We start from the raw sequence: 15,971 nt of genomic DNA, 5'->3' as shown, positions 1-15,971 counted from the left end.
TTGTATTCTGCTGCCTTTCCTATCCTCTACTATCCCCCCTCCCCTCCCCTCCTCTCTTCTCTCTCTACCCCCTCTACTGTAATTCATTTCTCCCCCTTGAATTTTTTTTCCCTTTCCCCTCATTTCCTCTTGTATGTAATTTTGTATACCCCTGAGGGTCACCTTCCATTTCCATGCAATTTCCCTTCTCTCTCCCTTTCTCTCTCACCTCTCATCCCTGTTTAATGTTAATCTTCTTCTCATGCTCTTCTTCCCTACTCTGTTCTTAGTTACTCTCCTTATATGAAAGAAGACATTTGGCATTTGTTTTTTAGGGATTGGCTAGCTTCACTTAGCATAATCTGCTCTAATGCCATCCATTTCCCTGCAAATTCTATGATTTTGTCATTTTTTAATGCAGAGTAATACTCCATTGTGTATAAATGCCACATTTTTTTTTTATCCATTAGTCTATTGAAGGGCATCTAGGTTGGTTCCACAGTCTTGCTATTGTGAATTGTGCTGCTATGAACATCGATGTAGCAGTCTCCCTGTAGTATGTTCTTTTTAGGCCTTTAGGGAATAGACTGAGAAGGGGAATAGCTGGGTCAAATGGTGGTTCCATTCCCAGCTTTCCAAGAAATCTCCATACTGCTTTCCAAATTGGCTGCACCATTTTGCAGTCCCACCAGTAATGTACAAGTGTACCCTTTTCTCCACATCCTCGCCAGCACTTGTTGTTGTTTGACTTCCTAATGGCTGCCAATCTTACTGGAGTGAGATGGTATCTTAAGGTGGTTTTGATTTGCATTTCTCTGACTGCTAGAGATGGTGAGCATTTTTTCATGTACTTGTTGATTGATTGTATGTCCTCCTCTGAGAAGTGTCTGTTCAGGTCCTTGGCCCATTTGTTGATTGGGTTATTTGTTACCTTATTGTCTATTTTTTTTTTTTTTAGTTCTTTGTATACTCTGGATATTAGGGCTCTACCTGAAGTGTGAGGAGTAAAGATTTGTTCCCAGGATGTAGGCTCCCTATTTACCTCTCTTATTGTTTCTTTTGCTGGGAAAAAACTTTTTAGTTTGAGTAAGTCCCATTTGTTGATTCTAGTTATTAACTCTTGTGCTATGGGTGTCCTATTGAGGAATTTGGAGCCCGACCCCACAGTATGTAGATCGGAGACAACTTTTTCTTCTATCAGACGCTGTGTCTCTGATTTGATATCAAGCTCCTTGATCCATTTTGAGTTAACTTTTGTGCATGGCGAGAGAAAGGGATTCAGTTTCATTTTGTTGCATATGGATTTCCAGTTTTCCCAGCACCATTTGTTGAAGATGCTATCCTTCCTCCATTGCATGCTTTTAGCCCCTTTATCAAATATAAGATAATTGTAGTCTTGTGGATTGGTTTCTGTGTCCTCTATTCTGTACCATTGGTCCACCCGCCTGTTTTGGTACCAGTACCATGCTGTTTTTGTTACTATTGCTCTGTAGTATAGTTTGAAGTCTGGTATCGCTATACTGCCTGATTCACACTTCCTGGTTAGCATTGTTTTTGCTATTCTGGGTCTTTTATTTTTTCATATGAATTTCATGATTGCTTTCTCTATTTCTACAAGAAATGCCATTGGGATATTGATTGGCATTGCATTAAACCTATAGAGAACTTTTGGTAATATCGCCATTTTGATGATGTTAGTTCTGCCTATCCATGAACAGGGTATATTTTTCCATCTTCTAAGATCTTCTTCTATTTCTCTCTTTAGGGTTCTGTAGTTTTCATTGTATAAGTCTTTCACATCTTTTGTTAGGTTGATTCCCAAGTATTTTATTTTTTTTTTTTGAGGATATTGTGAATGGAGTGGTTGTCCTCATTTCCATTTTGGAGGATTTGTCGCTGATATACAGGAATGCCTTTGATTTATGTGTGTTGATTTTATATCCTGCCACTTTGCTGAATTCATTTATTAGCTCTAATAGTTTCTTTGTAGACCCTTTTGGGTCTGCTAAGTATAGAATCATGTCATCTGGAAATAGTAATAATTTAAGTTCTTCTTTTCCTATTTTTATGCCTTTAATTTCTTTCGTCTGTCTAATTGCTCTGGCCAGTGTTTCGAGAACTATGTTGAACAGAAGTGGTGAGAGAGGGCATCCCTGTCTTGTTCCAGATTTTAGAGGGAATGCCTTCAATTTTTCTCCATTCAGAATGATGCTAGTCTGAGGCTTAGCATAGATTGCTTTTACAATATTGAGGTATGTTCCTGTTATCTCTAGTTTTGCTAGAGTTTTGAACATAAAGGGATGCTGTACTTTGTCGAATGCTTTTTCTGCATCTATCAAGATAATCATATGGTTTTTATTTTTAGGTCTATTGATATGGTGAATAACATTTATTGATTTCTGTATATTGAACCAGCCTTGCATCCCAGGGATGAATCCTACTTGATCATGGTGCACAATTTTTTGGATTGTTTTTGTATCAGATTCGTCAGAATTTTATTGAGGATTTTTGCATCTAGGTTCATTAGAGATATTGGTCTGTAGTTCTCTTTCTTTGAAGTGTCTTTCTCTGGTTTAGGAATCAGGGTGATGTTGGCCTCGTAGAATGAATTTGGAAGTTCTCCCACTTTTTCTATTTCCTGAAATAGCTTGAAAAGTATTGGTATTAGTTCCTCTTTAAAGGTTTTGTAAAACTCTGTTGTATACCCATCCGGTCCTGGGCTTTTCTTAGTTGGTAGTCTTTTGATGGTTTCTTGTATTTCCTCAATTGATATTGGTCTGTTTAGGTTGTGTATATCCTCCTGACTCAATCTGGGCAGATCATATGACTTAAGAAATTTATCGATGCCTTCACTATCTTCTATTTTATTGGAGTATAAGGATTCAAAATAATTTCTGATTATATTCTGTATTTCTGAAGTGTCTGTTGTGATATTGCCTTTTTCATCCTATATGGTAGTAATTTGAGTTCTCTCTCTTCTTCTCTTCATTAGCATGGCTAAGGGTCTGTGGATTTTATTTATTTTTTCAAAGAACCAACTTTTAGTTTTGTCAATTTTTTCAATTGTTTCTTTTGTTTCAATTTCATTAATTTCAGCTCTGATTTTAATTATTTCTTGCCTTCTACTTCTTTTGCTGTTGTTTTGCTCTTCTTTTTCTAGGATTTTGAGATGAAGTATGAGATCATTTTTTGTTGTTTTTTTTCTTTTTTTAAGGAATGAACTCCAAGCAATGAATTTTCCTCTTAGAACTGCTTTCAATATGTCCCATAGATTCCGATATGTTGTGTCTGTGTTTTCATTTATCTCTAAGAATTTTTTAATTTCCTCCTTGATGTCTTCTATAACCCATTGATCATTCAATAACCCATTGTTCATTCTCCACGTGATTCATGATTTTTCCTTACTTCTTTTATCCTTGATTTTCAGTTTCATTCCATTATGATCAGATAAGATGCATGGTATCATCTCTACTCCTTTATATTGTCTAAGAGTTGCCCTGTGACATAATATATGATCTATTTTTGAGAAGGATCCATGTGCTGCTGAGAAAAGAAGTGTAACTGCTTGATGTTGGGTGGTATATTCCATATATGTCAATTAAGTCTAGGTTGTTAATTGTGTTATTGAGTTCTATAGTTTCCTTATTCAACTTTTGTTTGGAAGATCTGTCCAGTGGTGAGAGAGGTGTGTTGAAGTCTCCCATGATTATTGTATGGTGGTCTATTAGACTCTTGAACTTGAGAAGAGTTTGTTTGATGAACATAGCTTCATCATTGTTTGGGGCATATATATTTATGATTGTTATGTCTTGTTGGTGTATGGTTCCCTTGAGCAGTATGTAGTGTCCATCTTTATCCCTTTTGATTAACTTTGGCTTGAAATCTATTTTATTTGATATGAGTATGGACACTCCTGCTTGTTTCCGAAGTCCATATGAGTGATATGATTTTTCCCAACCTTTCACCTTCAGTCTATGAATGTCTTTTCCTATCAAATGCGTCTCCTGAAGGCAGCATATTGTTGGGTCTTGTTTTGTGATCCATTCTACTAGCCTGTGTCTCTTAATTGGTGAGTTTAAGCCACTAACATTTAGGGTTATTATTGAGAAATGGGTTGTTCTTCCAGCCATATTTGTTTATTTATAAACATGGTTTGTTTTCCTCTTTGATTATTTTCCCCCCTTTACTGTACTACCTCCCGCTGTTGGTTTTCATTGATATTTTCCATTTCCTCTTCCTGTAATGTTTTGCCGAGGATGTTTTGAAGAGATGGTTTTCTAGCTGCAAATTCTTTTAACTTTTGTTTATTGTGGAAGGTTTTAATTTCGTCTTCCATCCTGAAGCTTAATTTTGCTGGATACACAATTCTTGGTTGGAACCCATTTTCTTTCAGTATTTGAAATATGTTATTCCAGGATCTACTAGTTTTCAGAGTCTGTGTTGAAAGATCAGCTGTTATCCTGATTGGTTTACCCCTAAATGTAATCTGCTTCCTTTCTCTTGTAGCTTTTAAAATTCTCTCCTTATTCTGTATATTGGGCATCTTCATTATAATGTGTCTAGGTGTGGATCTCTTATGATTTTGCACATTTGGCATCCTGTAGGCTTCTAGGATTTCGGATTCTGTCCCATTCTTCAAGTCTGGGAAGTTTTCTCGTATTATTTCATTGAATAGATTGCTCACTCCTTTGGTTTGGTCCTCTATGCCTTCCTGTATCCCAATGACTCTTAAGTTTGGTCTCTTTATGTTATCCCATATTTCTTGGATGTTCTGCTCATGGTTTCTTAACAGTCTTGCTGAGCTGTCTATGTTCTTTTCAAGTTGAAATACTTTGTCTTCATTGTCTGATGTTCTATCTTCTAAGTGTTCTACTCTGCTGGTAGTATTCTCAATTGAGATTTTAAGTTGGTTTATTGCTTCCTGCCTTTCTAGGATTTCTGTTTGTTTGTTTTTTATAACCTCTATCTCCCTGTATATTTGATCTTTTGCTTCTTGGATTTGTTTATGTAATTCATTGTTGAAGTGATCTTTCATTGTCTGATTTTGCTGTCTAATGTCTTCCTTGAGACTCCAGATCATCTGAAGCATGTATATCCTAAATTCTTTATCTGACATTCCATCTGCTGCAGCTATTACCTCTTCTAAAGTTGAGTTGACCTGCATTGCTTGTGGTCCTTTCTTTCCTTGTCTTTTCATACTGCTCGTATTTCTTTCTGCTTGGTGAAACTGTTGTGTTATTGAATTTTCCCCCTACATATTTATATTGCTTTTGTATAGTTGAAAAGTCTCTCTTTCAGTGGCGGGCGGCGGCTGTGCTCCTCCTCCAATTGGGGTGATCTGTCTACCATGCTGATGGGCCGCTGGGCCCGTTTTGCCGGTTGGTCACAGGTCTGCCTACCTTGCAGGCGCGGGCAGCAGCTCTGCTCTGCCCCCACTCCAATTGGGGTGATGTGACTACCACACCGCCGGGTTGATAATTGGTTTTAGATAATCATTTCATTAAACATTTCTGTAAATTGCCTTTTAGTTTATTCATTTATATGTACTTTTTCTATTTTGTTAACTATTAATATTTAATTTTTTTCCTTTTTAACTTTTTCAAGTTTAATCTATTATTTTTCTAATTTTCTGAGTTGATCATATAGGTAATTTATTTTTCTTTTTTTCTTTTTTTCAAATACATATATGTAAATGTAGATTCTCCCCTCAATATATTAAAGTCTCAATATTGCTTTAGAACTTGGTTAAAGATTTCTTTGTTGGGGCTGGGGCTGGGGCTCAGTGGTAGAGTGCTTGTCTCACATGTGTGAGGACCTAGATTCGATCTTCAGCACCACATAAATAAAATAAAGGTATTGTGTCCACCTACAAATAAAAAAAATGTTAAAAAATCAATATATTTCTTTGTAGCACTGAGATTATAAGTATTTCTAAATATTTTTTAAATTTTCACTGATTTTTTCTTTAATTTGTGACTTATTTAATTTAAATTATTATTATTATTTTTGGTACTAGGGATTGAGTGCAGAGGTACTCTTCCACTGAGCTACATCCCCAGTCCTTCTTTAAAAAAATTTTTTTAAATATATTTATATATTTAGTTGTAGATAAACACACAGTATCTTTATGTATTTTTATGTGGTGCTGAGGATCAATCCAGTGTCTCACACATGTGAGGCAAGCACTTTACTACAGCACTCCCCGCACCAGTCCTTCTTTGGAGACATAGTCTCCTTAAGTTGCTGAGGCTGTCCTAAAATTTGTGATGCTTCTATCTCCATCTTCCAAGGTGCTGGGATTACAGGTGTGTACCACAAAACCTGGTATAATTTATGGCTTATTTTAAAATTAGTTTTTACTTTTCAAACAATTTTTACCTCTCTTTTAATTGTTGACATCTAATTTAATTAAAAAACTTTACACATGATCCCTAACTCCTTAACATTCATGAAACTTTGTTGGTGACTTAAAAATTGGTCAATTTTTGTGCATTCTCAAGAGACATGAATGTTCTCTTTTTCAGGGTCAGAATTTTTAATTGCATTTTTTCAAATTAATTATAATCTTACTAATTTTTTGTCTTGATCTATCATTCTCTAAAAGAAATATCTTCAAATCTTTTATCTTAGTTGTGGAATTGTTTATTATTTTCATAAGTCTGTATATACTTCGAGTTTCTGATTTTAGGAACATTCAGTTTTATGATTAGTGATTCTTTTTAGAAGATTGTTTTTTAAATTTTTTGACATCTGTATATATAGAGTTTCTTATTTTAATCTATTATCCAGTATGAGTTCAAATATTCCTAGACTTTTTATGGTATATATTTCTGTCTTTAAAAAAATTTTTTTTTAGTTGTAGATAGACACAATATCTTTATTTTTATTTATTTATTTTTGATTGGTGCTGAGGATCAAACTCAGTTCCTCACTCATGTGAGGCAAGAGCTCTACCAATGAGCTACAACCGTAGGCCCATGGTATGTATTTCTTAGTCTATCCTTTATAATTTTATTCATTTTGGAATTTTATTTATTTTGTATTTTAGTGTGTTCATGTAACAAAAACAAGTATCTTGATCTTGTTTTTGTTTTTCTAGTCCAACTAAAGAGTATGTGTTTGGTGGATGAGTTTAATCTGTTTATATTCATCATGATTACTGATATATTCAGATGAATTCCTGCCATCTCATTTTGTTTTGTACTTTATATTTTCCTTTTTCAGTTTCTTTCCTACTTTTTATGATTAATGAAATTTGTTCACTTTTCTCATCTTGTCAGTTGGGTTACACCTTATCTTCTTACTTTTAGGAGTGATTTTTTTAGTTTTTACCATATACAATTAACTTTGTATTCAAGTAATATATACAGTAACTTAGTCTTATTTTTCCTCCTGAGGAAAACCAAAATATTTTAGCACTATAACTATACTTCAAATACTTTTCTCTGGTTGTTAATCTTATTATTACTCCAAGTTTTAGTTCTATCTTTTTATTATACAAAAATTGGGTCATACTCATGATGTTATTTTGTATTTTTGGTGAATAATTCAATTTGCCCCTATAGTATCCTGTCAGAGTTGCCTATCACGGCTGCTAGAATCACAGTGTTTCCTTTGGTTCATTTTTCTTCTTTCTAAATTTCATCCTTTTGTACTTCTTTTTTTTTTCTTAAAAAATATTTTTAGCTGTAGTTGGACACAATAACTGTATTTATTTATTTACTTATTTTTATATGGTGCTGAGGATTGAACCAGTACCTCACGTGTGCCAGGCAAGCACTCTACCACTGAGCCCCAGCCCCAGCCCATCCTTTTTCACTTTTTTCAGTCAGGGTTCATGGGTAGTAATCTGTTGTAGTTTTTGAAAAAGTCAAGTACAGAGGAATTCTAGGTCAGTAGTTTTTGTTGCTCCTTATTCTCAGCATGTTAAAAAATATTACTTTCTAGACTTTTGGCCTCAGTTGTTGCTTGTAAGAAATCCACTGTACCCATAAGTACCATTTTTTACAAAAATGCATTTTATTTTACTCTTTGAAGCTCTGTCATTTCACCAGGATAGATTTAGTGGCAGATATTCTTGGCACACAATGCCTACTTTCTGAGAAAACTCATATCTTTCTTTAATTCTGGTAGGCGCAAAGGTAGTTTCACTGAATCCTGCCACACTGCCATTATCCTTGGTGTATCTTCTGGAATTCCTCTCAGGAGAGGGATGAAGTCTCTCCAGGCTATACTGCAGCTACTTCACGCATTTATCCCTCCTCCCCATCCTCTCAATTCCTGCTTCCTTACATCCAACAGGCTTTGCCTAGAAACAACCCCTCTGTAAAGCACTTGTATCTGAAAAGCTATGCTTTTAAGACCCACGGCTAAGGAACTTACTCCATGTCACCTGCTGGTGACTTGGTGGAGCCACCCTTTCAGTGGCCACATGTATAGTACCCGATGAAAAGGAGCTGTTCACACCAGCTATGTAGAATGGGGTCAACAACATCCCACCCATGTCCCTCCAAATGACATCTGCAGCAGGTCTCAGTGGATGACTTTTGCCTCCCTTCCACACATGCTATACTGCTGAATCATGATGGTCACTGATCTTGGCTCAGCCTGCACCTCTGGTCCCCTTCCCGGCCTGCGTTGTACTCCCCTGGTTGAGTGCTCCAGCCCCGAGTCTGGTTGAACTTCATCTGCTGTCTGTGTTGGGGGAGCGTGGGAGTCTGGTCTTTCTCCACCTTCTTTTCAACCTCTTGTCTGGCACGGCTGCTCGGCCCTCTTTCCTCTAAGGCCTTCTCTTTTTGGTTCTTAATAGCCTTTTCTTCTCTGAACAACCTTCCTCTTGCATTTCAAAAACTTTGGCTTTCAAAAGTATTGTTTCTGATCTGGGATCAAGAGCTTATTTTGGAAGTTAGAACTGAACATAGACTATTTCTTTCTCTCTGTATTCCCACTGTCCTCATTCTCCTTCAGGTTCTGTGGGAGCTGTACAAGGAAAGGAAGAAAAGAAAAGTATAGACTTTTATGTTGTAAGGTGCTTTCTCACCATGGCATTGAGACTGCATTGGCACAAAGCCTGGCATATGGTATGTATGCCATGCATGTTGCCAGTATACTTTTTGTAATTATTAAGGTATTTTGCTCAGTGGCATTTGCTGATGTAGGTCTCCTACCCACAGATTTCTTGGTCTTGGTGCACTCTCAGGCCCCAAACCTATAGCTATAGCTCTAATCTCATTCTCTGGATAGATAACCAGGATCTGAGGGGCTCTGGATCTCCCAAGGACCCTTGGGAATAATATGTACTAAAATAACATCTGGGAAACCACTATTTCTAGAATAAAATCCCTGTATCCCTGAAGATTTATCCTTCTCTCTGTGTTATTATTGAATCACATTTAAATAAGCACAAACATTCCTTTAATTTTTTGCCTATTGTCTTTACATATTTCCTTTTCTTTCTCCCCAAATCTAGAATTTAAATCTTTGAGTTTCTGTGTTCAAAACCAAACTATGAAAAGACCTAACCCAAAGGAAAAAAAAATGATTCAACTGCTTGAAGACTGATACCCTGGTCTTGTATTCATGGGCATGTGAAGACCTGCAGAAGTAAAATAAAAGAGTATGGAAAGAAGTACATATATTAAGTTGCTTCAGGTAACATTGATGAGTTTCCGCTGATTTTACTGGCACTAGACTATATACTGGTGAGTACAAAGGAAATGTCAATCACTTAGTTGGTTTCCTGTAGGAACCTTAGGAACACAGGGATTAGCCACATGAGGCAATCACCAAACAATACTCAATTATTCAGTTTTCCTGGGCCACATCCCTACCATAACTACCCTATCACCCACAGCCCTGTGTCCCATAGAGCTAACATGTAGTAAGCAGCATTTATTTTGTGCTAGCCCTTTGTACATGTTTACTCAATCACTTACTCTATGCACCAGGTAGACATTGCTGTTATGACTATTTCATGAATTAAAAAACTGAAGCCTAAAGGGGGATAGTAGGATTCTCACTTCTGCTTCTTAGCTCTGCTCTCTTCTTTCTTTTTTTGGTACCAGGGATTGAACTCAGGGGCACTCGACCACTGAGCCATATCCCCAGCCCTACTTTGTATTTTATTTAGAGACTGAGTCTCACAGAGTTGCTTATGCTGAGGCTGGCTTTGAACTCGTGATCCTCCTGCCTTGGCCTCCCAAACTGCTGGGATTACAGGCCTGCGCCACTGCGCCCAGCCCAGCTCACTTCTTAGTCTTATAGTAAAGGCCATTATGTCTTAAAGCATGTTATTATGATTCAGTGCCTACTATAGTTTGAATCTTGAATGTTCCCCAAAGACTCAGGTGTTAAAGGGCTGTTCCTCAGTGTGGCGCCACTGAGAGGTGGTGCAACTATTAAGATATGGGGCCCTGTGACAGACTCAGGTCTCTTCCACCTCGTTCTCTCTCTTTTGTTTGCCACCTCCATAAGGTGAGTAGCTTTCACTGCCATGTGTTCCCACCATGATGTGGTGCCTCACCATAGGCCCCAAAGGAACAGGTCATTTGACTATGGACTGAAGCCTCTGAAACTATGTGCCCAAATAAAATCTTTTCCTTTCTTTATTTATCTCAGGTATTTGTTTCAGTGACAGGAATCTGACAAAGGCAGGTATGTCTCACATTTTTGCAATGGCTGCTGTACTCATTTTCAGAGTTAAGTGCTTGGGAAATGATAGATGTTCACTAAACTTTGGGGGAGAGTTCTTAAGTTCTTTTGGGTTCTCCATTGATCTTACTTATTCTGACTAACACATACAATCCACACAATCCTGATTTTCAGACCTTCCACACCAATAGAGTCAGACACTGAGGGCTTGTTTTAGGCTCAGCAGTTGGTTGTCTGAGCTAGGCTCCATGTGTGAGTAGGTGGTAATGAGGAGGTATGGCTGTGGTGTTAAGGAACGGTGTGAGCAGAAGTTCTGTGGGCATGAGATGCCTGAAGCATCAAGTCCAAGGAAACACTTGGAAATCAAAAATTGGGTCCAAAGCAAATTGCCAGGAATATGAAATTTTCAGTCAGAGGGCATGGGAAATAGCCCGGCAGTACCTGCTCCTGGGCATAGACATTTTAAGGTTGCTGAGTCCCCAGCTTGGTCTGAGGCTTGGACTCATGCTCTAAGTGGAGTGGGTGGATCTGCCTAGGCTCAGCCTGTCCCCAACAGAGCCTCCTGTGCTTGCACTCAAGTCCTACCCTCCATCCTACATGGGAAGGTTTTGATGGCTGAGGAGGGGAGTCCAAGTGGGAAGGTAAGTGAGGAATGAATGGGGCCTATCCTGAGAAGTTGTCCCTAAGCCAAAATATAAATCTCTCATTCTTACAGCAACGTAATCACTTAATGGTCATGGAGTTTCACAATCAGGAATTGAGTACTTCAGTGGGGAGGGGTGAAATATGTATTTTGCAATCTGGATGTTATATAGATACCGGGGTGTTACTTTTTTAGGAAATTATTGTTCATTTTGATAGCTATTTTCATATTATCTCTCCTTTTACCCTTGGAATTATGGACAGTTTTAATAGCAGGTGATCTGAGAGACTGTCAAGGACTATTATGAATACTTGGATGTGGAAAGCTGCAGTTTCAAGTCATGGTTTTCATGCCAAAACTCCTGTGTCTTTAATCCAGTGGATTTCTTTCCTGGGACTTTTAGGGGAGGTTTTATTCAGCCGAGTGCATTGCATCTAGAACAATGCAATCTCATGGTGCACAGATTACTTTTAATGCATTAATTTTAGTCTTGCAAGATATTTTAGTTTGCATTTAGGGCTTTATGTTTTTATCCTTTTCCTTTGATTTTTTTTTAATTTTTAATAGATTCTGCTTATTTGAGTCTAAAATAGGAGGAGTAGGAAAGAGTCTAGTTAGTCATTATTTGGAAGGCAGTGCTCTATATTTAAGCAATTCTCTTAGTGACCTTCATAGTCAGCAAAGAAAATAATGCCCATTGAGTAGCATGTAGAGATTAGCACAAAAAAATTTGGTTATCTTTTTCTTCCCAGCTAATTAAATTGCTCAAAATATAACTTAAATGCCCAATTGACAGTAAAGATTTCAGGAAATAGGAACTATCAGCTTGGGTATTAGCAATGTTAATTGGTGAAGAACCAGTGTTGGAAAGTCAGGTGGCATCATGAGCTGACCCTGCAGACTGTCTGGTGAGACACAATTCCACTACCCATCAATGGTAAGACTTGGGGACGTGTCACCTTTCTCTAAGGCTGAATTTCCTTTTATGTAAAAAAGAAAATGGAATTAACATCTAATTTAGAAGAGGTATTTCTAGGATTAAATAAGAATAACAATTATTTTAGGGAATCTAAGTTAAATAACCAGCCCAAAATAATTGAAAGATTGTAGGTGCAAATGTGTTTCTTTTAACATCATTCATAATTTAAAAAATTTAAAGCCAGTTAAATGGCCATCAATAAGAGAACCATTAAGCACATTATTGAATTGTTTTTTGGTGATATGTTTTGCAGCCGTTACGGGAACACTTACAAAGCTTATGCAGAGAAATAAAATGAACAGAAATTCCTAAATAACATAAATTGAAAACATAAGGAAGAAAATTTATGTGTAGCATTATAAAAAGCATATAAAATATAAATACAAAGGAAGTAAGAAAGAGAGTTCACAAAATGGTAATAGGGTAGCTGAGTCATACATCTTTCTTATCATTAAATTTTTCTATTACATTATTATATTGCTTTTATAATTAAAACACAGTAGCATTATTCATTACTTTTATTTTTCCTATTTATGAAACAATGCTTACTTTAGAAAACACAGATAATGCAGAAAATTGTGGAGAATAAAATTAACCTTAATGCTGCCATTAATATTTTAAATTCCATTGCTTCGTACTTCTGTATACATTATATATGATCTATATGTAGATGTCAAAGTACATTTGCTTTTTCTGAATTAGCATTGCTTTACTTTCAATTTACCTCTCAGTCTGCTTCTCAGGCTGTTGTTTTTGCATCTCTTTATCTTTGATCTTTCCAAACAAGCCAATTCTCCCTTTCCTAGGAGCTTTAAATTCCTCTCTCTTACTGGGAACACCAAGCAGCCCTTTGAAATATTCTTGTGTTTCTTGTCAAAAATAATCTTCAGAGGCAAACTGTGACTCCAGTACTTCCAGATACTACTCTTTTATTGTGGTGCTGTTCTTCCCCCATTGATTCCATGTCGTTATTGTGGTTGTTTACTCATGAATTATCATTTGATAAAGTGAGACCACTCAGACTCTTTGGTCCCGTGCACCTGCCCTTGAGTCCATGAGGACTTCACCCAAGTGGAAAGCAGTCAAGGAGGCCATGCACCAAGCTCACTTCCTCAGAGGTATTCCTCAATTTTGGTTCTTCTAGGTTGTGGGAAAATTTGTGCATTCTCTTGGAATTAGGGGAGCACTTATATTTCATATAAATAGAGGTTTACTTGCTTGGATACGTGGGTAAAGCTCTCAGCCTAGGGTGTATTCATTCTGACTCCCACTTGTAGCATTTTACTTGAAAAGAACTATACATTCTTCTGCTTCTTAGTTGGGGCTAGAACTCAGCTGGATGAGTTCACTTACCGGGGAAGGATTTTATAGATGCCTGTGATTCATATACTGGTTGTAGGCAGGGTGACTCTTCAACTTGCTATTTATCAGAGCTGAATTAGAAACCAGGAAGGCAAAGGAATCTCTGTATAGAAAATAGACCTTTTTCCATTGAGATCAAACCTGTGGACAAATGCAGAAGGAAAATGCTAATAATGAGTGGAATGCTGAATGGATTTGGTGAGTATAAATCTGTGTGTCATAAATTAGTACCTTAGCACTGGTGGCTATACCAACTCTCTCTCCCTCCCTCCTTTCCTCTCTTCTTTTCTTTGCTCTCTCTCTTTCTTTCATCCATCAGCTTTAGACCATGAATATTCCAGTTAGGAGTAGATAGTGGGGAAAATGTAAACCTTCTTCCTACCTAGTTTGTGAAAGGTGATCTTAAATTTCAAAGAGTAAAGCGTGTAGAAACCTGTTCTGCTTCTCAATTCACTTCCAACTAACTATGCTTGGTAGTAATTTTTAAGAATGCATCTAAGAACTTTCTAAAAGGTTGACTGTGATCCTTGTTTTTTTTTTTTATTTGTTCTTTTTAGTTATCCATGACAGCAGAATGTACTTTGACATGTCATACACACATGGAATATAACTTCCCATTCTTGTGATTGTACATGATGTGAAGTTACACTGGTCATGTATTCATATATGAACAGAGGAAAGTTACTATAATGTAGGACAGTTATTCTACTGTCTTTCCTATTCTAAACCCCCTCCCATCCCTTTATTCCCCTCTGTCTAATCCAATGAATTTTATATTACCTTACCACCCCCCCACCTTATTGTGTGTTAGCATCTGCATAGGTGATCTTTGGTTTTCAGAGCTGCTTTAAGTTTTTTTTCTGGTAATTGTGAAAGAACTGTGGGATAAACTTTTAAATTTGGAGATCCCTACTTTCAAGTTAAATACTTTGTAAAATATACTAAAAAATGGTATTTGACTTTTCCTATGTTAACACTAACCTTTCTAAAATCATTCTGAGAAATATTTCTTTTTTGAAAATTTTCTCAAAAAAAATTTGCTGAAAAATATTTGAACAATTTTCATAAACTGTAAGGTTTGTGGATGAATTTGAGATGCGATTTAGTAGTTTACCTACCTTTACTTTGCTAAGACATAGTATTCCTGCTTAAAAAAAAATTGATGGAAGTAAAGAGGCAAGATATTTTATCTCTTCCCCTCCTCCCCATACTGTGACCTCTGACTCAGAACCAGGATTTGAATCAACTAGGAAATATGGTGATCACCTCTTTACTATAGAGGTGTTCTTCTCTACCATACATTTCTATATCACTTTCTGAGGTGTATGAGGAATAGGTGTGGGACTTGCAGTGATGCATTTTATCTGGAGAGATACTTAATTGGATAGTGTATTAGTCTGCTTTCTGTGGCTATAACAAAACACCAGGAGCTTGGACTTTCTAAAGAAAAGACATTTATTTAGCACAGAGTTTTGGAGTCTGAAAGTCCTACAATGAGTGGCCTAATCTGTTCAGCCTCTGATGAGGGTTTCATGGTGGATGGCAACACAATGGCAGGAATATGCACAGAAGAAAGCACATGGTAAGATGGGAAGGCAGAGAGCTTCAGGGGCTTGGCTTGCTCTTTTGTACAGGCTTGTTCTTTCAGGAACTAACTGGAGTTCATTGAGAACTCTATTAATCCCTTTCAAAGGAGGTGCCTCCAATGACCGAATCACCTTCCCCTAAGCCCTTTGTCTTAGAGGTTTCACCATCTCCTGATGCTGTGACACAGGAACCATGCTTCTAGCATATGAACCTTTGGGGACACACTCAAAACATATCCAAGCCATATCAGATGAGTGTGTGTATATGCCTGTGCTTCATATTATCAGAGAATCAACCAAAGGATGGGGAGGCTTTTCAGCTTAGTGTCAGAGCTTAACTAAAAGCAATGCCCCTTACAAATGAGCAGGAAGCTCTGCTCATGCAACAAACCTCCTAATAAAGTGTGAAAATGAGTGAAACTATTAAGTGAACCATCCAGGGTGAATTCTGAAGTTAGCATACCAGCTGAAGTGAAGGTTATAAATCAAACAGAAAGGAGTTTTGTTTTGTTTATATTATCAAAGATAAGAGCCAAGATGAAAGGCAAACATGAGGTGGTAGGCAGCATGCTCCAACTGAAGACAGCAAGAGAGAGCAAGAATGCCTGCAAGGATGCCCGTGACTCAGCCTGCAGTAGAGGCAAGGAATGAGAGTAGGGCTTCTGAGGCTGGGAAGTTGCTCAGCGCATCCTGTGCTGAGGATGGAACAGCACATTCTGGGGAATGAAAATTCCTATACTCCTTTGTTTAACAGAGAAGCTCAGTCTGAATA

This window comes from Spermophilus citellus (assembly GCF_964194105.1).
Source record: "Spermophilus citellus genome assembly, chromosome: 3".
NCBI lineage: Eukaryota > Metazoa > Chordata > Mammalia > Rodentia > Sciuridae > Spermophilus > Spermophilus citellus.
The sequence above is the reverse complement of the archived record's forward strand: the minus strand, read 5'-3'. Positions refer to the sequence as shown.